Here is a 22,042-nt window from a genome sequence, read left to right as displayed (position 1 = left end):
TGGGCAAAAAAAGGCAAAGGAAAACAAAAGGGGGAAAACTGACTCGAAGACAGTGGAAGATGATGAAGGGATAGAGTGTGGAGTTAGAACTTTGATTGATGGAACTATGACTGGTAAAGGGAGTGAGCTGGCTAATATGATAGAGCTGAGAAAGGTAGACGTTTTGTGTAAAGGAGACCAAGTGGAAAGTGAGTATGGCCAGAAGCATTGGAGGTGGGGACAAACTGTTCTATCATGGTGTGGGCAGGAAGAGAAATGGGGTAGGGGTAAAAGAAAAAAATATGTTAGAGGAGTGTTTTGGAGGTGATGAACATGTCAGTGCATATGCTCAGCAAGCGGGATGTGAGAGGGAGGAGAAAGCAGACTTCTGGAGTGAGATGGATGAAATTGTGGAGAGTAAACCCAAAGAAGAAACCGTGGTATTCAGAGCATATCTTAATGGGCATGTTAGCGAAGGGAACAATGGTGATAAGGAAGTAATGAGGACATATGGCATTAAGGAGTGGTTAACTTTGCAAAAAGGATAGAAATGGCAATGGTGAATACATATTTTAAGAAGGAGAAACATAGGGTGAAGTATAAGAGTGGAGGAAGGTGCACACAGATTAACTATGTCCTATTTAGGAGATGCAATGTGAAAGAGACTAGTGACTGTAAGGTGGTGGCAGAGGATAGTGTAGCTAGCATTGATTGATGGTATGCGGGATGAATTTCAAGGTGAAAAAGAGGAAGAGAGTGATAATGGGAGCAAGGACCAGGTGTTGAAGCTGAAAGAAGACTATTGTGTGAAATTCAGAGAAGAAGCGAGACAGGTGCTGGGTGGTGTTGAAAACATAATAGATGACTGGAACACTACAGCTGAAGTGGTAAGGGAGAAAGCTAGGAAGGTGCTTGGTGTGACACTTGGATAGAGGAAGGAAGACATGGTGGTGGAATGAGGAAGTACAGGAAAGCATAAAGAGGAAGAGGATACTGAAAAAGAATTGGAATAACCACAGATATGACAAAGAAGACAAGTGCACAAAGAGATTTGGCAAAAGGTGAAGAGAGAGGTGGCAAAGGCTAAGGAAAACAAGAATGCTGAGCTATGTGTGTTTCTTGAACACAAAGAAAAGGAGAAAAGTACTTCTACTGATTAGCCAGACAGAGGGACCAAGTGGGTAAGGATGTGCGGCATGTCAGAGTGATAAAGGATGCAAGTGGAAATTTGCTAACAGGCAGGGAGAAGTGGAATGAGTACTTTGAAGGACTTATGAATACAGAAAATGAGAAAGTGTAGGTTGAATGAAGTGGAGACAGTAAATCATGAAGTACCAGGGATCAGCAAGGCAAAAGCTATGAAGCAATGAAAAGTGGAAAAGCAGCTGGCCCGGACAATATAGCAGTGGAGGCATGGAGATGTTTAGGTGAGATGGCAATAGAGTTATCTAGGTTGTTTAACACAACAATTACCAGAGCCAGCGAAAAAACTTCGCACCTCTCTGTCAGCGTCTTGTCTTCTAAATGTGTCGATAAGCCCAAGCAGCAAGCAGCCTGCTATACCATCCCCCCCATCATCTCAGAACGGGCAAGAAGTTCTCCCAGTTCTTGCCTTGATTGATTATCTGGGAGTGAGGTACCCAGTATTGTAAGGGGAAATAATTTGATGTGTGTTTTGTGTTTACAACAATCTATGTAAACACATCATTAAAACAAACGTTTTTCATGTTTTAGTAATAAATAACAAAATGTAGACATGAACTGTATACTGTGTGAAAGCTGATGGCCAAATATCAAATAAACACCTTCACAAAAGGTGCAAGTACAATACGACAGCCTCTGTGGTGCTGTGGTTAGAACTGCCGACTTATAATCCGGAGGTCATGAGTTTGAAACCAGCTCCCCAGCAAATTTACCATTTTGAGTAGTGAGGTACAGAGGTTTGAAGGAATTGCATTGCTTGTTTGTGGACATAGAGAAAGCTTATGACAGGGTGCCAAGTGTGGAGTTATGGTACTTTTCCATTTCAGATTCCAGAACCAGGAGTGAAAGCATGAGAGCAGCACCTCACAGACACATGTAGCATTTTACAAGTGCAAGAAAAGAATAGCCAAAACCTATTCAGATCCTCAGGTAAATTCAACTGGAGTAAAACGGACACCTGACAAGGAGAAGTAAACAACAGAGAAAAGTCAATCACCCAGCGATTGGTGAAAGCTTAAAAGCCGACACTCTCCTAGTGATTGAGCTAAACACGGAAAACCCCAAAGCTACTGCAGAAAGGGGATAAAGATGAACTCGGTGCTGAACATAAGTTGTGTCTGTTCTCTGCCCGTCAAGGGCACATTTATAGGTTGTGTGTCCTGCAGCATGTATAGTCCAGGTTTTCCAGCTGGCAATATAGACAGCTTCACCTGCCAAAAGTTCGTTAATTTAGAGTTGCTCAGTGAAAATACAACCAAAAAATTGAAGGACCGCGTTAGAAACGTCATAGTAATTAGCCAAACCGAAAATTGGATTGCCTCGGTTTGTTAAGACAATTTAGCTACCGTCGCTCCAGGTCCCACTGTAGTCAGTGTGTGGCAGAAATTAGCAGCACCAATTTTGCCACAGGGTGAGTAAGTAATAGTGAGATGGAGGTCTAAGAAGCCAAAACGTAGTCCCTTGGTACCCAGGTCTCCAATTCGGACCTAGAATAGATTCTCAGCACTTTGCAGCGTGCCTGTGAAGCCCGAGAACAATTAAGTGTTAGAATTCCACACTAGGTTAAAGCAACAGTTAATGTTAAATGCCTCCCAGGGGCAGATTCTAATGAAGCATCTACCTTATTGCTGCAGGTCGTTACTAACAATATTTATTTACATCAATCTGAGGTATTAAAGGGAAGGTTCATCTCTATGCACCAAAGCAAAATGTTAAAATTTAATCGTGTTTGGCCCCTTACCAAGATTATATAGAGGGGATGTGATTTATAGCAGACTTCGTTCCTTCACTACTGGCTACAAACCTGGTGTGGAAATAAAAGCACAACCTTAATGAACAATTGGGACGATTTTTGGCAAAGGCCTTGTATTTTCAAGAAAGATGGTTGTCATTCTAACTGGAGGGGATCTTATGTTTAATCTCAAAATATGGCAGAAAAACTGCCTGGCTGACTGATGAGAGCATCATCCAGACCACAGTCTTGTGATCTTAAATCACAGGTTGTCATTTATCCACCGGTTACTATCCTGTAGCTATCCTCCATAATCCCTGCTGTGGAGGATTTTTGGTTTTTTTGGTTATCAAGTAATCAAGCTAATTAGATCCATAGATAAAACCAGATGCTACACCAGAGGCACCTGTAATAGTAACCTATTTAAAATTAAAACAAAAAAAAATATATCACCACCTCAGAAACATTTATGTAGTGCTAAACGATGCTTATTAAACATTTGCTCTCTTGGAAGAAAAGCTGTTGGTAAGTGATAAAAGTATAAAATCTGATTTGTGGTTTTCATTTAAGCCTGGTTTAGAAAACCTGACACTGATTCCCTACCCGAGGCATCACCAGATGGATACATTCCTTTAAAAATCTAGAGATACTGGTTGAGGAGGTGACCTTTGAATAATTCATTGTGACAAAATGCAAATCACATCAAAAAATTTAGGTAACTTCACATTAGGGGTGGGCAGTATGAACAAAATTCTGTATCACGGTATTTTTCTAAATTATCCCGGTTTCAAAGAATTCGACGGTATTTTTTTCCCCCATGCATGAGTGGATGTTAACACACATTTTCCACTGCAATTACTGGCTAAGAACAACCTATTCCACTGTCAAGAGCATTGTACAAAAAAAAAAAACAAAAAAAAAAAAACATTTTAATGTACACACAAGTATTAATACTAGGGGTGGGTGGTATGACCAAAACTCTATATCACGGTATTTTTCTAAATTATCCCGGTTTCACGGTATTTGACGGTATTTTTTTCCCCCATGCATGAGTGGATGTTAAACACATTTTCCACTGCAATTACTGGCTAAGAATAACCTATTCCACTGTCAAGAGCATTGTACATTGTACAAAAAAAACATTTTAATGTGCACACAAGTATTAATACAGGTTTGCATTGCCCCATAAAGTGATACTTTTCAAGGGGGTGGCACTAATGAAGAGAAGGAAATCACATTGCATGACAGATGCAGTCAAAATATAGAACCTTTTTATTTAACAAATTTTGCAAAAACTTAAATTATAATTTGGACAACATATTTTCAACCATCCAAAGAGGTATTTTGACTTAGGAAAATATCCAGAAGTGCTTGTCAAAAGTTGTATTGCACTGAACATGTCTTAGAAAAGGAATAAATAAATATATTTTGTAAAACAACTACACTTTCTGTTAATGTTAACAATCTCTGTCCACCGACACGTTAAAGTGACTTTTTAAACAACTATACCATCATTAAACTGCATAATATTTAAACTAATAAATAATAACAATAAAATAAATAATTGTATTATTACTGATAGTTGCACTATTACTTCAAGGCTTCAAAAGCCCAGGTGCATTACACAGTATTCACCAAATTAAAATAAAATAAAACAAGTGCAATCTTGGTGATGACATCTTTACCAACTGAACCATCATTTAGGCAAACTGCATTAATATGGACCTTGCTTCAAGCTAAGCTATATGCATAAATAATAAAGCTAACTTGCATTTATAATGCTATTTGTGGTATAGCCCTACGGAATCGTATTAGGGCCACGGTGAAGAAAAAAAAAAAAATACAGACACAGGGAAGAAAAAAAACAAACTACAGTACTCCCTCCTCCATCGCGGGGGTTGCGTTCCAGAACCCCCTGCGAAAGGTGAAAATCCGCGAAGTAGAAACCATATGTTTATATGGTTATTATTATATTGTCATGCTTGGGTCACAGATTTGCACAGAAACACAGGAAGTTGTAGAGAGACAGGAACTTTATTCAAACACTGCAAACAAACATTTGTCTCTTTTTCAAAAGTTTAAACTGTGCTCCATGACAAGACAGAGATGACAGTTCCGTCTCACAATTAAAAGAATGCAAACATATCTTCCTCTTCAAAGGAGTGCGCATCAGGAGCAGATAATGTCAGAGAGAGAGAGAGAGAGAGAGAAAAGCAAACAAATCAATAGGGCTGTTTGGCTTTTAAGTATGTGAAGCACCGCAGCACAAAGCTGTTGAAGGCGGCAGCTTACACCACCTCCGTCAGGAGCAGAGACAGAGACAGAGAGACAGAGACAGAGAGAGAGAGACAGAGAGACAGAGAGAGAGAGAGAGAGAGAGAGAGAGAGATAAAAACAAACAATCAAAAATCAATACGTGCCCTTCGTGCTTCCGTGCAGCATGTCACTTCACGAAGCAGCTGCACAGAAGGGAGCAACGTGAAGATAATCTTTCAGCATTTTTAGACGAGCGTCCGTATCGTCTAGGTGTGCGAACAGACCCCCTGCTCACACCCCCTACGTCAGGATCAGAGAATGTCAGAGAGAGAGAGAGAGAGAGAGAGAGAGAGAGAGAGAAGTAAGTTGGGTAGCTTTTCAGCCATCTGCCAATAGTGTCCCTTGTATGAAATCAACTGGGCAAACCAACTGAGGAAGCATGTACCAGAAATTAAAAGACCCATTGTCCGCAGAAATCCGCGAACCAGCAAAAAATCTGTGATATATATTTAAATATGCTTACATATAAAATCCACGATGGAGTGAAGCCGCGAAAGGCGAAGCGCGATATAGCGAGGGATTACTGTATTTGTCGAGAATAAAGTCGACATTTCCACTTTATTCTCATAGCTTATTTTATAATTAAAGTAGAATGTCATAAACTAAACTTCATCCTAAAATCAATGTTTAATTTACTAGATTTTCTCAAACCCCATCATAAGTTAATGCAGCACATTAAATACTTTGTGTTAAGTGTTCCCCGACCCAGTTGTTAATCATTACGCTTCTTAAACTGACTTCCTCCGCACTAAGAAGAAACAGCGATCACCGCATAATAATAATAATAATTTTTTGCATTTATATAGCGCTTTTTGCACTACTCAAAGCGCTTAGCAATTGCAGGTTAAGGGCCTTGCTTAAGGGCCCAACAGAGCAGAGTCCCTTTTGGCATTTACGGGATTCGAACCAGCAACCTTCCGATTGCCAGTGCAGATCCCTAGCCTCAGAGCCACCACTCCGCCATTCACTTCATGATATTCCTGCTCTCTGAAAATTTAGAATGCTAAGATAAATACTTGATATCATTTTCATGATGAAATGCATTAAAGCAGGTATTAAACATGCACGGTACTGAGGCAGTAGTGCTGCTCCCTCGCAGTAAGGGGTCCTCAGGTGTATGTTCAGTATAGAGAACTTTATGGCAGGTGTGACGAGGCTCCAAAAAAACTGGATGTATGAATGGGTATTGCACAGGTTTAACTTAAATATTGTGTAAATGTTGGGTTTGTGATCTGGTGGTCGGAGACACAAACACAGAATTCAATGGATGTTCTTCTGAGCGGGCTCTCTTTATTGCACGCGTGCGGTCTCTATCTGACATACCAAAACCCCAGTTTCTATCCTTCCTTCATCTTTCTCCACATAACCAATCACCACACGATAAACGTCTTTGTGAAATTAAAACTAGTTATAAACTTAGTCCATGGAGTGTTCAGAACTTTAAAAATATCTTCGTTATACATGTTTAATTATGCCATCCATTCAGGGTTGCGCCCATCCCTGAACGAGTCGCCAGCACATCACAGGGTGAATATGAGCAAAACATACACTAGCAGGGTCAATGTAGCATAACAAAACCCCACATCCTACATGACTTTGAAAGGAAACTGAAGCACGCCGAGTAAACCCACAAGAAAAACATGCAAATGCAAGGCAGGGTACACCCGAGACACCCTTGCTGCGATGCAGTAGTGCAACCTCCACACCGCCATGCCCCGACATGATTAATACATACTTTAATGCATTTCATCATGAAAATTATATCAAGTATTTATCTTAGCATTCTAAATGTTCAGGGAGCAGGAATATCATGAAGTGAATGTATTCTGTGCAGCGATCGCTGCCGGCACCTCATCAGTATGTGAGGAAGTCAGTTTAAGAAGCACAAACCGATTTAACATGGCTTGGGGAACACGGGTAACGCAAAGCATTTAATGTGCTATATAACTTATGACGGGGTTTGAGAAAAATCTAGTAAATTAAATATTCATTTTACGATGGTTTAGTTTACGATGTTCTACTGTAATGTCAAATTACGAGAATAAAGTCAACATGTTGACTTTATTCTCATCATAAGCGTCGAGATTAAAGCGGAAAGGTCGAGAATAAAGTCAACATGTCGTCACACTATTACACAGTACCCAGGTACATTACACTGTATTGAAAACAAATAAAACAAGTACAACGTGGCCTGCAGTATTATCCTGTAGTATAGAAACAGTATTTACACATTTGAACATAATTGTCCATATCCGACCTTTTAAAACCAAAGTATCTCCAGGCAACGGACGTCAGTGACTCCTTTTTCGGCAAAAGTTCTTCTGTGTCATCATGTTCAACTTTATCGTCAGCTACAGCTTCAGTTTCAGAATGTTCTCTGTCCATTTTCACCGTGCAATACTTACACTACCACTACCTATTTAGCGGTGTAGCAGTGGAAAAGAGCCCCTGCGCAACACCGCTGTGTGTAGCAGTGAAAAAGGTCCCCACTTGAACAGTTTCCTACTACGCCACGTTCCGAACGTCGTTTAGGCAATTTAAAACGGTGTTGCGGTATAAGAAAAATCCATATCATAACAAAAATAAAAAACGGCTTTCGGTATGAACCGGTATACTGCCCAGCACTACTTCACATGCTTTAGGGCAAAATTCCATTGCAACAAATATCTTTACAACGAAATTTTCATTACAATGAAGTATTTTTATGGTCCCAACAGTTTCCCCATATAACACGAGTCTATAGAAATCTCGTTACTATGAAATACATTCAACATACAACAAAGTGCCCAAAAGATCTTGAAATGCCTCAATGAATCATCCACAGAGCAGTTAGTTCTATGGTCGCAGCTCAGTTGTGCACAACCATCCCCAAACAAACATTCTAAAAAAATTTTTTCTTTGAACTTTCCTTGTACGGTTTTTTGCGGTTTTTGTTTTCTGTGGTTTTCAGTGATACCTTTTGCTTATTGCTCGTCAACATTTGAAAAACATCCACTGGAATTTAACTCACTGTCACTCTCCTATAGAAATGGCAGACATGAAAAACGACAATGGTTTATATTAGAAAAAAAAAAAAACTGAAATTTTCGTTGCTCAAGATTCCAGCAAAAAGTAAAAAGTTGCCAGTGAATTCAGAATTTCGCTATCGACACTATCAGCTTTCTTGAAAGGCCGAGCAAAAAAAGAAGAGAAATCTTGGGTTGCAAACGTATGTGAACTGCTGCATTTGAAGACGTCGAAAAAGCAGTTGTGTTTCAGTGATGCTTGTTCAAGAAACATTCCTATTAATGCGCCACTAATTCAAGGAAAAGCAAAGTCACTGTTGTAAAGTTTCTAAACTCTCTTGGGACCTCCTCAACTGGACAACATGCTGAAGAGGGTCCGAAGTGCAATCACCCGTGAAGACTATCTGTTGTCAGGGCAACAGCAGGCTCACAGCTCTGCTGCGGCTTGCTGCCAAAGCAAACAGAAAAGATCTCAACGGAGATACAGTATACTTCACGCAACATGAGGCATGCTGCAGCGGACGCTCCTGCTACACAAGCGTTGTAGTGTTTATACTTGCGCGCATACTTTATGTAAATCTGGAGGAATCCGCCAGGTGGCAGTATGAGATATTATCACGGTGAGAACATGTTCGGCTTCTCTGTGTTGTGAATTGCCTAAAACACCCATTAAATTCCGATGACACCTTACCGCAATATCTCTGAAAAGGATGTTTATTGATTAAATCCAGGGATGTGTTCATTCCAGCCAGCATTGGGCACAAGTGAGAAACAATCCCTGGACGATGCCTCGGTTCATCGCAAGGTGAATACAAGCACACACATGCACTAGTGTCATTTTATCGGCACCAAATCCCCAAATCTGCATATCTTTGGAAGGAAACTGGAGCACACTGAGGAAACCCAGCAGGAAAACATGTAAACTCCAGGTAGGGAATATCAGCAACGTGACTCCCTGCAAGACAGCAGCGCTAACGCTACGCCACTGTGTCACCCCATGTATGTAATTATTAACAGTATTCATTATTTAAACGAAATTACCGATTTATCTGTAAAATGTAATATACATACTTTTAATGCTTTTCATCATGAAAGTGATTATCAAGTATAAATCTAAGGATTCTAAATGTGCAGAGAGTTGGAATATCATACATTTAATGTGCTCAGTGTGGTGATCCATTGCTGGCGATTCGCTGCTGTCAGGAGCAGAGGAAGCCCTAGAAAAAAAAGATGGCACAGAAGACGGTATGTGAGAATTTTAAAACTTATCTTGTCATTACGATCGGTATTATGCGACGCTTGAATATAAAGGCACCATGAATACATCTGTATGTCGGCATTTTGCTTCACCACATCGAACCATATATCAAATATCAAAGCGTGCACACCAATCTCATAGGATCCGCAAAGTGACTTTCTGTTACATGTAGATAGTAAACAGAGACTCTGACGTCACATTCCAACTTTTAGCACACTGCGCCCCCCGACTTTTTGCAGGTACTGAAACTCGCGCACGCGTCGCGTTAATTTCTGAGGACCTGCTCAGAGGATGCATCAAATGAACGCTCAGAACGCATGGCGGCCATGATGCGGGCGCGTATGTGTTCTGAGCGTGAAGTATAAATGAGCCCTAACAATGCAGGGAACAGTATTACTTGGCCACTAACCTAGCCACAACCCTGCCTGACTGCTGCGTTTGTGTATAGGAGAGTGGTAGATCACGCTACAATAAATAACCCTGCTATTCCCGTTGCAGGCTGAATAAAGCTGGTTTTGCTAAAGTACTGAGACTCAGTCCTGTGTTTTGGGGTGTAAGACAGGGACTTACAGCACGACCACGATCTTTTAGGATTTGCTTCTGTGGCGCTTTGCTGTAGCGCTGTGAACTTGCTGTTGCCCTGTCCTGGCAATGGACAAACAATCTTCCACAGATGTGGCAATCGCGCTTCGGTACACACTTCAGTGTGTTGTCCTGTTGGGGGTTTGGAGGTGGGGGGGTCCCAAAAGAGTTCAGAAACCTCATAATATGAAGAAGAAAAGGATGATTCGGCTTCTGATTGATAACTGTGCTGCCCACAACAGGCTTCCACATTTAGATAATGTTTGTGTTGAATTCCACCCACCCAATTGCACAGCAGTGCTTCAGCCATTGGATTTGGGCATCATTTTCACCCTGAAAGTGTATTATCGTAAGGAAATGCTGAGAAAAACTCTCATCAGCATAACTTGTAGTCAGGAGGAGATTAACATTAACGTGAAAGAAGCTACTGAAATGATTGCAAACGCTTGGACGCAAGATAAAGCGATATAGTGACAAATACAGAATCTCATTACTATGAAATTTTCATTCCAACAAAATTTTTTAGGTCTCTGGCAGTTCGTTGCAACAGAATTTTACCTGTATTGAAACAGATTCCAGCACAATTGTAGCGCTACTTTACAGACCACAAGGGCCATATTCATTGTTCATGACTGAATTTGGCAACCTGTTATCTGATTTAACTATAAATCATGATTGTGTAGTGTTGATGGGGGAATTTTAATGTACATACTGATGTGGAAACTGACATTTTTAGCAAATGTTTTCATTATTTGTTAAATTCAGTTGGATTTTGACAGGTTGTTAAAGGTCCAACTCATGATCATAACAACACATTAAATTTAATTATAACTTAGAGCTGAAATTCAAAATGTAAACATTACTGATCACTACTTAATTATTTTCGATTTGGCTCTGCCCTTACCAATACTCTCACAGTTTAAAACAGAGTTCAACATGTAGATTATAAATTCTGAAGCAGAATTACAGATACCTTGAGTAAGGGAAGTGTAAGTGTGGAAAACAAATTAAATCAGCTAACATCAAATTTTAATATGACCTTGAGAGATGATCTGAATGCAGTGGTTTAGCTTAAAACAAAAATGATCAAATCAAAAGAAACTCACCCTGGTTTAATGAGAGTACTCGAGCTCTTAAATTACATTGTGAAAAACTGGAATGTAGATGAAATTACATGGGCGGAGAGTGTAAAAAAATATAAAAAAGCTCTCTAACTTTTGCCCAGACTACTACTCTAAAATAATAGATAATAAATCTTGTATACTGTTTAGAGCAGTGGCTACTTTAACAAATGAGAATTCAGAACTACAATACAAAATACCAACATAGACTTTATGAACTACTTTAACGAGAAAATTAAAAATTTATGATTACAGATCTCAACATCACAATGTAAGCTGCATATTAGCCTGGCAAACAACTGTATCGCCTTGCATTCAACACTTTAGAAATGTTAATATTGTAACAGAACAAGAAGTCTTAACTTTAAAAATTCTACTTATCATTACTTACAAACCGTAGCTCACTAAGATTTCAAGATGCTGATCGGCTTAGGAGTCCAAGGATTAATAAAGTAACAGTGGGAGGTCAAGCTTTCAGTTACAGGGCCCTGAAGATGTGGAATGGTCTGCCTGCTACTGTTAGAGGTGCCTCTTAAGTCTCGGCTTTTAAATCCAGGCTGAAGATTCACTATTTCAGTTTAGCATACCCAGACTAGAGCTGCTGATTAACTGTACATACTGCATATCTGTTAGTTATTAGTAATAAAGCACAAGTAATATGATATTTATAATTTGTTACTAACACTCACCTACTCTGTTTCTCTTCTTGGTACTCGCATATGGCACTTGGTGCCAATGCTCTAATGACAAGTTGTTTGCCTGCCTTTGGAAATGTCAGCACTGGAATTTTCAGGTAGAAGGGTCCTTTCTTCAGATTGGCCGGCCCGGCGTGGACTAAGCTGTGGAATAGCCAGTAGGATGGGAGGCAGCTTGCTGGCCAAGGTCTCCAGGACTCTGAACAAATTTAAATCCTCAAATGTGATATAATCTACTATTGCATTTTGTTTTGCAGTTTGCACTATTATTGTACTGTATTTCTGAGGTGGCAATAATAGATCGGTCATCTACATCTGTGATGAGGATTACCTGTGTTCTGCTTTGTTCATTATATTTTATTTATTCCATGGTTTGACACCCAGTCTATTTGGAAAGGGGTCTCTCTCTGAATTGCCTTTCCCAAGATTTCTTCCATTTTTTCCCTACAAGATATTTTTGGGATTTTCTCCATGTCTTCTTAGGGAGTCAAGGCTGGAGGGCTATCAAAAGACAGGGCCTGTTAAAGCCCACTGCAGCACTCCTTGTGTGATTTTAGGCTATACAAAAATATATTATTGTTGTACCGTATGAGGAAGCTGGGAGTATCAGAAAAGTATGCAAGGGTGGTACAGGATACGTATGAGGACAGTATGACTGCACTGAGGTGTGAGGTTGAAATGACAGCCTAGTTGAAGGTGAGAAAATAGGATTACATCAAGGATCAGGTTTGAGCATTTTCCTGTTTGCAATGGTGATGGACAAGTTCACAGAGGAGGTGAGACAGGTATCTCCATGGACTATAATGTTCGCAGATGACATCGTGATTTGTAGTGAGAGTAGACAGCAGGTTAATGTGAACCTGGAGAGGTCGAGATACACATTGGACAGAAGGGAAATTAAAGTCAGTAGGAGTAAGACCGAGTACATGTACATAACTGAGGGAAGGAGTTGAAAGGGTGTGAAACGAGGAGCATAAGTGGTGAAGGTACGCTAAATACTTGGGTTCAGCAGTGCAAAACAAAGGAAGGTGCAGCACAGAGGTGAAGAAGCATGACAGGAGTGATTTGTGATAGAGTAACTGCAAAAGTGAAAGGGAAGGTCTATAAAATGGTAGCATGACCAGCTATGTTGTATGGTTTGGAGACAACTGCACTGACAAAAAGACAGGAGGCAGAGCTAGAAGTAGAGCTGAAGGTGCTACGTTATCCCCCTATAAGAAGGGTAGACAAGATTAGAAATTAGCATATTAGAGGGACAACACAGGTATGACAGTTTAGTAACTAAGTGATGGAGAATAGACTGAGATGGTCTGGGAACATGCAGAGGAGAGATGGGGGATACATCAGGAAAAGAATGTTGAAGATGAAACTGCCAGGCAAGTGGAAAACAGAAGTCCAAAGAGGAGCTATATGGTGAAGGACAACATGAAGGCAGTAGGTGTGGCAGAAAATGATGCAAAGGATGGGGATAGATGGAGATGGATGATCTGCTCTGGCAACCCCTAAATGGGTACAAGCAAAAGTAGTAGTGGTGATGGAGCAATACTGCAAAATTACTCTAATTATGTGTTGACCTAGACAGACAATTGTAATGGACAGCAATTCTGAAGTCTTGCCATACTCTTAGGTTCTATAATCACCAATGTTAGGATGTATTCTTTTGTTCTCACTAATGAAACTTCAGCTAGGCATAATGATAGCACATCCCTACTGCCATGCCCCCAAAACAATAGACAGCCAAATATGAAATAACAGTTTGCATAAATAATTTCTAAGCACAATGCACTGTTTGTCAGTTTCCAGAGTTACACTGCTGCTTGGCATAAAACCACATTAGTATTTGTGAAAGGCAAAACACTTTTCCTTCTGCTGGGCAAATAAAGTAGAAACTAATATTTTACTCTATATATAGTTAAAAATTCACTGCCATATTCACATATTGCTTGGTATATGTATGTAAATAGCAACTCGGAAGTTGGTTAATCACAAACCATTTGGCATCAACAGTCAATATAGATTCCTGTAATTTTTTTTTAAGGGGAGCTCCACTCATGTAAAGCCAAAGGTGCATAAAACTAACATTTTGTTACACATGTATCTTCCCACCTAAAGCCAAGTCTAGATTTTATTGGTAGCTGCCTCCTTTACCACTTTTTTTTGTCAACTTTTACAGGTACTGAGCAGGCTTCTCATTTCAAAATGGTGTCAAAATATCATCAGTTAAAAAAAATAATGTTTATCTGCATTGACTTTTACAGTAGCATAGGCATTTACAGTGCAGCTATTTATGAAAAAGTCAAGGAATGGCAGTAACTTGACATTCCTAATGAAAAAAAAAAATGTACAAAGTATCAGTGTTATGTGAGGACTCCAACTGTAACACTCAAAGAAATATAATTTATTCTTCACTCAAATCCATAGGTCACTGTTCTGACAATGGGGACGGACACAAAAACTATGCGCTTTCATACAAACCCTTTCTGCTTGTCATTTGTAACCTCACCAGAAAGTGTGTGATTGAAAACAGTAGAAATCTGGCGAGATACGAGAAAAAATTGAGGTAGAACAGATAAAGTGGAGATGACAAATGAGGAAAAGTCAGAATACTATAAAGAATGATGGAGAAAATGAGTTTTCAGGTGTAGGAGGCCTGCACCAGAGATTTGTTCCAAGTCTGTTGCTTTCAGGATTGTGATGGAGAAGGTAACCACAAAAGTCTATGGGATTTCCATGGGGGTGGTTACATGTAAATAATCACATTGTTTACAAACTTTTTTTTTTTTTTTTTATAGAAATAGCTGTGCAGGGCTGCAGAAAGCGGACGTATAAAGTGTAAATGTAGATATTGGCAATGGAGTTATTTTGGAGAAAGTAGAGAAGTTGCACTTACTTAGGTGACATGTTGAATGCAGACAGAGGTGCGGGCACAGCACTGACAGCCAGGGTGAGAGGTGTATGGAAGAAGTTCCAGAAGCTGTCACACACTCTTCTAAAGGAGTGTCTCTGAGATAAAAGGATAAAGTTTATAAAAACTGTGTGAGGAGTAGTATGCTCTGGAGGAAGTGAGACATGGATGATGAACGTGAAGCAACACTGGAAAGAACGGCCAGATGGATGTATAGAGTCTCTCAGAGTGAGAAGAAAACAAATGCCAAGAGAAAGACTTGTGGAGGCAACAGATGTTGTGCTGAAGAGAAATGGGTTAAGGTGGTTTGTACATGTGAAGAAAAATGCTGGAAATTATTAAGCAAGGAGCTTTATCAAGATGAAGGACAAACAAGACATGACAGGAAGCTGCACTAAATGATTTGAAAACAATGAACCTCAAACCAAATGATGTTCTTGACTATAAAGGGGGGGGGAAATGGGGGGGGAGAGAAGAGGTGGGACAACTGACTTTCCAAACTAAACTTGGAAACTGGCAGCTAAACATACTGTTATTGAGAGACATTTGAAGTGGGCATTGAGAAACTTAGATATGGATTAAAAAAAAAAAAAAAGCAGGATCCATCTTATTTCATAGGGATGCAAAGTGTTCAAAAAAAAAAAAAAAAAAAAAACGCTACTGTTGATCAAGGCTAGACTGTAGAAATTAGCAATGAAAGCTTTGTTGTCTTATTAACAGCTGCCTCAAAAACAGTACCACAGGCTTTTACATTTTTCAATTTGGTTATGGAACCACCTGTTTATCTGCACTGATGCACGGTAACACTCTGGTTGAAAGGAACTAAATTCTTTAATAATGATCTGGGTTGGGGAAAATACCTCTCCTTACATCCTTGTCACACTACATGATTTGCAGTTGCAGACTATGTTTACATAATCTTAAGAGAGTTGGGAATGTTGGAGCATGTTCCCTTAACTGGTCGTGTAGTATAACATCCCCAGCAAGCAACCAGCCTGTGGTACGACCTAACAAAAATCTAACCAGTTTCACTTTATCTAAAAATCACAGGGGCGGGCTCTGTGCAAGTAAAACAACCACCAATGAGCGGTCACTCGATAATACAACAAATTCAATGCACCCACAAGGAAACAGAAACAGTGTGTATTTTGGACCTTGCAAACAGAACAGAGGCTCATCTCACTAACTGCTTGTTTAGTGTACCATGACATAATGGAAAAAAGAAAGCATTCACACTGCACTGGTGTGGGATGCATCACAGAAAGCTTTTTTTTTTTTTGTGGTATGAAAATGAAAAAAGTTTTCCTCAAGTACCAGCTGCCAGTACTTTACCGTAAATTTAACTTTTTTTTTTTTTATTTTATATACAGTGTAGGAGAACCGTTTGCAGTTTTGGTCTCTAGGCTACAAATAGGATATAGCAGTGCTAGAAAAAGTACAGAGAAGAGTGACTAGGCTCATTCCAGGGATACAGAGGACGAATTATGAAGATTATGAGAGCCAAGCCTTTTCAGTTTATGCAAAAGAAGATTAAGAGGTGACATGATTGAAGTGTGTAAAATTCTGAAGGGAATTAGTACAGTGAATTGAGACTTATTTAAAATGAGTTCATTAAGAACAAGTGGACGCAGTTGGAAACTTGGGTAAATTTCACACAAACTTTAGGCAGTTTTTCTTTACACAGAGAACCATAGACACTTGGAATAAGCTACCAAGTAGTGTGGTAGATAGTAAGACTTTAAGGGACTTCTTTAAAAAAAAAAAAAAAAAAATTTTATACACAATTTACATAACATTTCTATTATTATTATTAAAGTTATTAAGCAGTTCGCATACGTTTGCAATCTGAGATTTTTCTTCTTTTATTGCATATAACAAAGACATATGCTTTACATTTGCCAATCCCACAGATTACACATCACAAACATTAACACTGCAATCTTTTTTTCGTGCCTGCCGTTTCTATAGGAGGGTGACAATGAGTTAAAATTCCAATGGATGTTTTTCAAATGTTGACAAGCAATAAGCAAAAGGAATCAATGAAAACCACAGACAACAAAAACAGCAAAAAAAAAAAAAAAAAAAAAAACTACGAGGAAAGTTCGAAGAAAGAGATTTTTTTTTTTACAATGTTTCTGTTTGGGGATTGTTGTGCAAACGTGCACAACTGAGCTGCGACCACAGATCTAACTGCTCTGTGGATGATTCGTTCAAGCATTTCAAGGTCACTTCGTTGTAATGAAAGCATCTATTGAATGTACTTCGTAGTAACGTGATTTCTATAGACTCATGTCATATGGGGAAACTGTCGGGACCATAAAAATACTTTGTTGTAATAGTCTCTCACCTCGGTCTCTCTCCTCTCTCTGCACTGCTGCAAAGCCCCGCCCGCCAACCGTTCTGAAAAGTCTGAGTGAGTCGCCGTTGCCGGCAGTTCTCTCGTGGCCCGGCTGTCAGACGGCTGCGGACCGGGGGTTGGGGACCCCTGCTTTAGAGGGTCAGCTCAAGCTGGACGGTTGGGAGACGAGATAGGCGAGATTGCATTGGTTTGTACATGTGAAGAGGAGAGATGCTGGGTATATTGGGAAAAGGACATTAAGGATAGAGAGGCCAGGTAAGAGGAAAAGAGGAAGGCCTAAGAGGAGGTTTATGGATGTGGTGAGAGAGGACATGTAGGTGATAGGTATAACAGAGCAAGATGCAGAGGACAGAAAGATATGGAAAAAGATGATCCGCTGTAACAACCCTAATTTTTTGGAGCACTCGTAAGTTTTCAGTTTTAAAATTTCAGACTGTTAACAATAAACATTAACAGATAATAAAAGAGTTCAATGTGGTTTCATTACCCCTTCACGGTGGTTTGCACGAAGTGACACATTGAAAGTCACAAAGCTGAAGCTTTTGATGTTAACTGGATTCAAAGCCAGAGCACAGCACATTTATTCCACCATCAATTAAAAATACAAATAGTACTTAATCCCCTTAAACTCCATTAAATAAATTGTTAAACTGAATGGAGTACTTTAAAAGTACAGTAGACCCCCGCAAAGTCATGGTTCAGAGTTCGTGGCCTCAGTCATTCGCGGATTTTTCCTTAAAACCTATCTAATAATTATCAGCGGAAATTGCAAATATCCTCTGCAATTCTTATGGCTTTTTTCGTGGCAATACTGTACTGTAGAGAGAACAGGAAGCAACTGTGGAGGAAATGTGGCTTGGGATGGTGAAAGTAGCCAATAGAATTTGAAACTGTGACTCCCAGCAGTCCCTGCAGTGGCTCTGATTGGTCTTCTGCTAAGGGTGCTGGGGCTATTGGGATCAAAGGATGTCAGCATGGCTTTTACAAAGGGGGCCGGTGACCAAAAGCAAAAAAAAAAAAAAAAAAGTTTTTGTAATTTGTGTTTCAAGTTCCTGTCTCTCTGCCTGCCTTCTTTTGGGTTACCTGTACTTGTTCGTTTTGTCCTGGACCGTTTCATGTTTGGCGTCTGCATTGTCTGCCGTCTGCCTGTGTACATGAGAACTGTAAGTGGATTCATGGCTATCCCGCCAAGAAAGAAGGACTCCTGAACCGGTCTTCACCATTTCAGGAACTAGCGGTAGGACTATCTTTACGTTCCCATTCAACGTGCGGATCTCTGGACTATCTGTTTTCATCATTACATTTCATCCGTTGCTGTGTGTGTTTTGTTGGTGCTTTGTTGCATTTAATGTGTAATCGCTGTAAGGGGAACAGGGGTGGTATCGTTTTCATTACATTCCTAATTTGCCGTTTGATTACCAGATTGCTTTGCTTTTGTCCGTTTGTGAGTGCGTCCCTGGAATCTCCACCATAAAAATAAATACATCGCCATCTTCTCGGGCTTTGTGGCTGCTCGGTCACGTGATATGCTTCTCGCGCTATGCTTACTTAAAAGCCTTAACAGCACCAGTCCTTTCTGGCCGATTGCTTTGTTTCTCTCTCCTCCCCAAGACATCCTCTGCTCCTGTTGGGGGTTGTGCTCCCCTATGATGTTTGTCTATTCTTTAAATCGATCACTAACGGCATACTGAGCTTGTTTTACTTCTGAAAGAGACATGTTTGTTTGAAGTGTTTGAATAAAGTTCCTGTCTCTACAATCTCCTGTTTCTGTGCAATTCTGTAACCCAAGCGTGACACCCTGTAGCCTCACTATCTCTGGGATTGACACAGCGTCAGCTTTTACCTCTGTGTTTGTGTGCTGCCAGTTCAAGCGCAGTTGGCTCTGTGATTTCATCCATGGCGCCAGTTGCAATTTGAACATATTGTTCCAGGAGTTTAAATAGTTTTTACAGTTCATTAGCAGTGTGTAAAATGATCAGTGTTGCAGTAATTGTGATGCACTTTGCATGGAAAAAAAGTGTTCTATTAAAATTTCACTTTTTCTTTGTGAATTGACACGTTTACTTAAAGTGCAGCAAAAAAAGTATTCGCTGTCCAGGGATGCATTAACCTCCAAGTATGCGATAGTTTAACGGTTAAAGCCTCAAGATGCCGTCGAAACACCCTGCACCTTCTAAGGCTTCTGGCAATGAAAACATGCTTGCATGAATTACAGTACATATAGCGGTAACATCGATATTTTACATTCTAGCACTGAGGGAGACATAGCAGTACAGTATACAGGTTTACCTTTATATTCTTTTTTTCAGGTAATGTATTAAGCGGAGTTTGAAATTAAATTAAAAAAAAAGTGTTTTGGGGGCATATTTAGGGTTTAAACTATAAAATTTTTTAACCACATCCAAAATTTGTGGTTTTTCATAATTCGTAGGTGCTCTAGGAACGTAACCCCAGCGGATTTTGGGGGTGTACTATACTAGGTGAAACTTTCTAAAGCAATGGGCTTTATTTCTGATACATCTGATTACTATGTAACCTCTAATATTAGTTCCCTGGAACTCCTTACTCTTGAACATGTTACACACAAATGCCAAGGAGTAAAACATTCTTGCAAAAGATCACTTCCTGATTTTCTTAGTGATGGATCGTGGCATTTGTTGATGGTCATTGCAAAAAACACAATTTTACAGGAAAATGTGATATATATAAATTTTTTTTTTTTTTTAAATTCAAACAGGTAATTAAGCGAATAATGGAAATATAAAATTTCATCTTATAAAAATTGCAGTTTAGAGCATATTTTAATGTATTGCTTTGATCTGTAATCTTGTAGTGTTACAAGGTTTTAGAAGATTTAGATCAAAAGCAGGAAAACAAGCAAGGAACTAAAAATTGGAACCAGTCAGAATTGAAATAAACCCCAAATAAACTTACAAAATGGAAAACCATGGCAAGTGATAAAGTAGAGCAAACCACAAATCTTTACTTTGCAATGAACACGACATATGTTATCATAATGGTAGCAATGGAATTGATGTAAATTCTGCTTGAGACGTGTTTTTTTTTTTTTTTTTTTTTTTGCTGTATGTTTACGGTGGAAGAGGAAATGCACTATTTTTTAATTTTATTAAAGTGGCTTTATATAGCTGGACTATGTTTTACCTGAACTTAATACAAACAGTAAAGAGGATTACAGGCTGCACATTTACACAGCACATGTAATGAACATCTGCGGTGGGTTGGCACCCTGCCCAGGATTGGTTCCTGCCTTGTGCCCTGTGTTGGCTGGGATTGGCTCCAGCAGACCCCCGTGACCCTGTGTTCGGATTCAGCGGGTTGGAAAATGGATGGATGGATGGATGTAATGAACATTTACAGTATTGTATGGGAAAGAACATGTGAAAGGAAATACTATGATCAACAATGTGCAGCATTGACCAATGAAAGCATATACAGTTGTTGGTGTAGGTGTCGATGAGCTTGTAGCAGAAGTCCATAGTACAGGACATCACCAATAGTGGTACAGTAATCCCTCGCTACTTCGCGGTTCACTTTTCGCGGACTCACGACTTCGCGGATTTTATATGTAAGCATATCTAAATATATAGCGCGGATTTTTCGCGGGTTTCTGCGGACAATGGGTCTTTTTACTTCTGGTATTTGCTTCCTCAGTTGGTTTGCCCAGTTGATTTCATACAAGAGATGCTATTGGCGGATGGCTAAGAAGCTACCCAATCAGAGCACGCAGTTAAGTTCCTGTGTGCTGCTGATTGGCTTAGTGACGGAGTGCTGCATTAACCAGGAAGTCTCATCTCACTCATTCAGCATTAACATGCTCTTGCTACTGCATTCAGGGGATTATCACCTTCATCGTCATCATTTTTACTGCGCAGCATATTCATCACCATCATCACGTCATATATAGCTACGTGTACTTCGCTATACAGTAAGTGTAAACTTATCTACCGATTTCATATTGCTTAGCAGTTGTCCCTGTTATTAATAGAGTAAAGGGTGGGTTGTAAACAATACAGGGAGGGTTTAAAAACGTCCAAATACACGTTAAATAATTAATATGGTGTCCCTACTTCGCGGAAATTCAGTTATCGCAGTCGGCCTTGGAACCTATCTCCCGCGATAAGTGAGGGATTACTGTAATGGGTAAAGATGATTTAAACTTGATTCATTCAAAGCTAAAAACTTGCTACAAATCAATGGGGCATGAGTCTCAAAGCCTAAAATTAGTACCATCTCATTTTACAGTGAGTCTGAATAAATGTCTACCAACAAAAACGTGAATGACTTTTGAGAACGCAGAAAAACATTATTAACTGTAATGTTTATAAGTATCCATCTATCCATTCATTTTCCAACCTGCTGTGTCCTGGCTGCAGGGTTGCATGGGTCTGCTGGAGCCAATCTCATCAGCACAGGGCACAAGGCAGGAGGCAGACACCGGGCGGAGAGCCAGCCCGCCACAGATGATTATAAGTATTTAACTCACAAAATACCAATAACTGAATTTGTATTAATCATGCTGCAGAGAACTATATGATTTTATCTGCATTTAGATAGGAAATGAATTATGTTTATGCACAGAATATGAGACTGATTTAATTTTTCTATGTGTAAGTGCTAACCTTCTGATATTAACAGAACACCCTGTGATATTATAATTCAATGTGATCTTTCTTTATTATTGTTTAATATTATAAGAAAACAAGTTACTTATGAATAAATAAATAAGAATTATTAATCTAATCAAACAAATATAATCTAATGAAGATATAAAAATTAAAAGAATGTAATCTCTTTATAATTAATGCAATGAACTTTGAGAAAACTGCTTAAAATGGGTTGTAACTGAGACGGGCACATTCTTTAGAT

The 22,042-nt window shown here is 39.4% G+C and overlaps 1 protein-coding gene across 5 annotated transcripts in view; it reads right to left on the bottom strand.

The window, feature by feature from the left end:
* LOC114649020 (sentrin-specific protease 3-like) overlaps nt 1-22,042 on the bottom strand; it is a 65,857-nt gene that overhangs the window by 4,484 nt on the left and 39,331 nt on the right. The gene's annotated exons all lie outside the window — the stretch shown is intronic.

This window comes from Erpetoichthys calabaricus, chromosome 3 (assembly GCF_900747795.2).
Source record: "Erpetoichthys calabaricus chromosome 3, fErpCal1.3, whole genome shotgun sequence".
NCBI lineage: Eukaryota > Metazoa > Chordata > Cladistia > Polypteriformes > Polypteridae > Erpetoichthys > Erpetoichthys calabaricus.
Note: the sequence above shows the minus strand (reverse complement) of the source record. Positions and strands in the feature narration are given on the sequence as shown.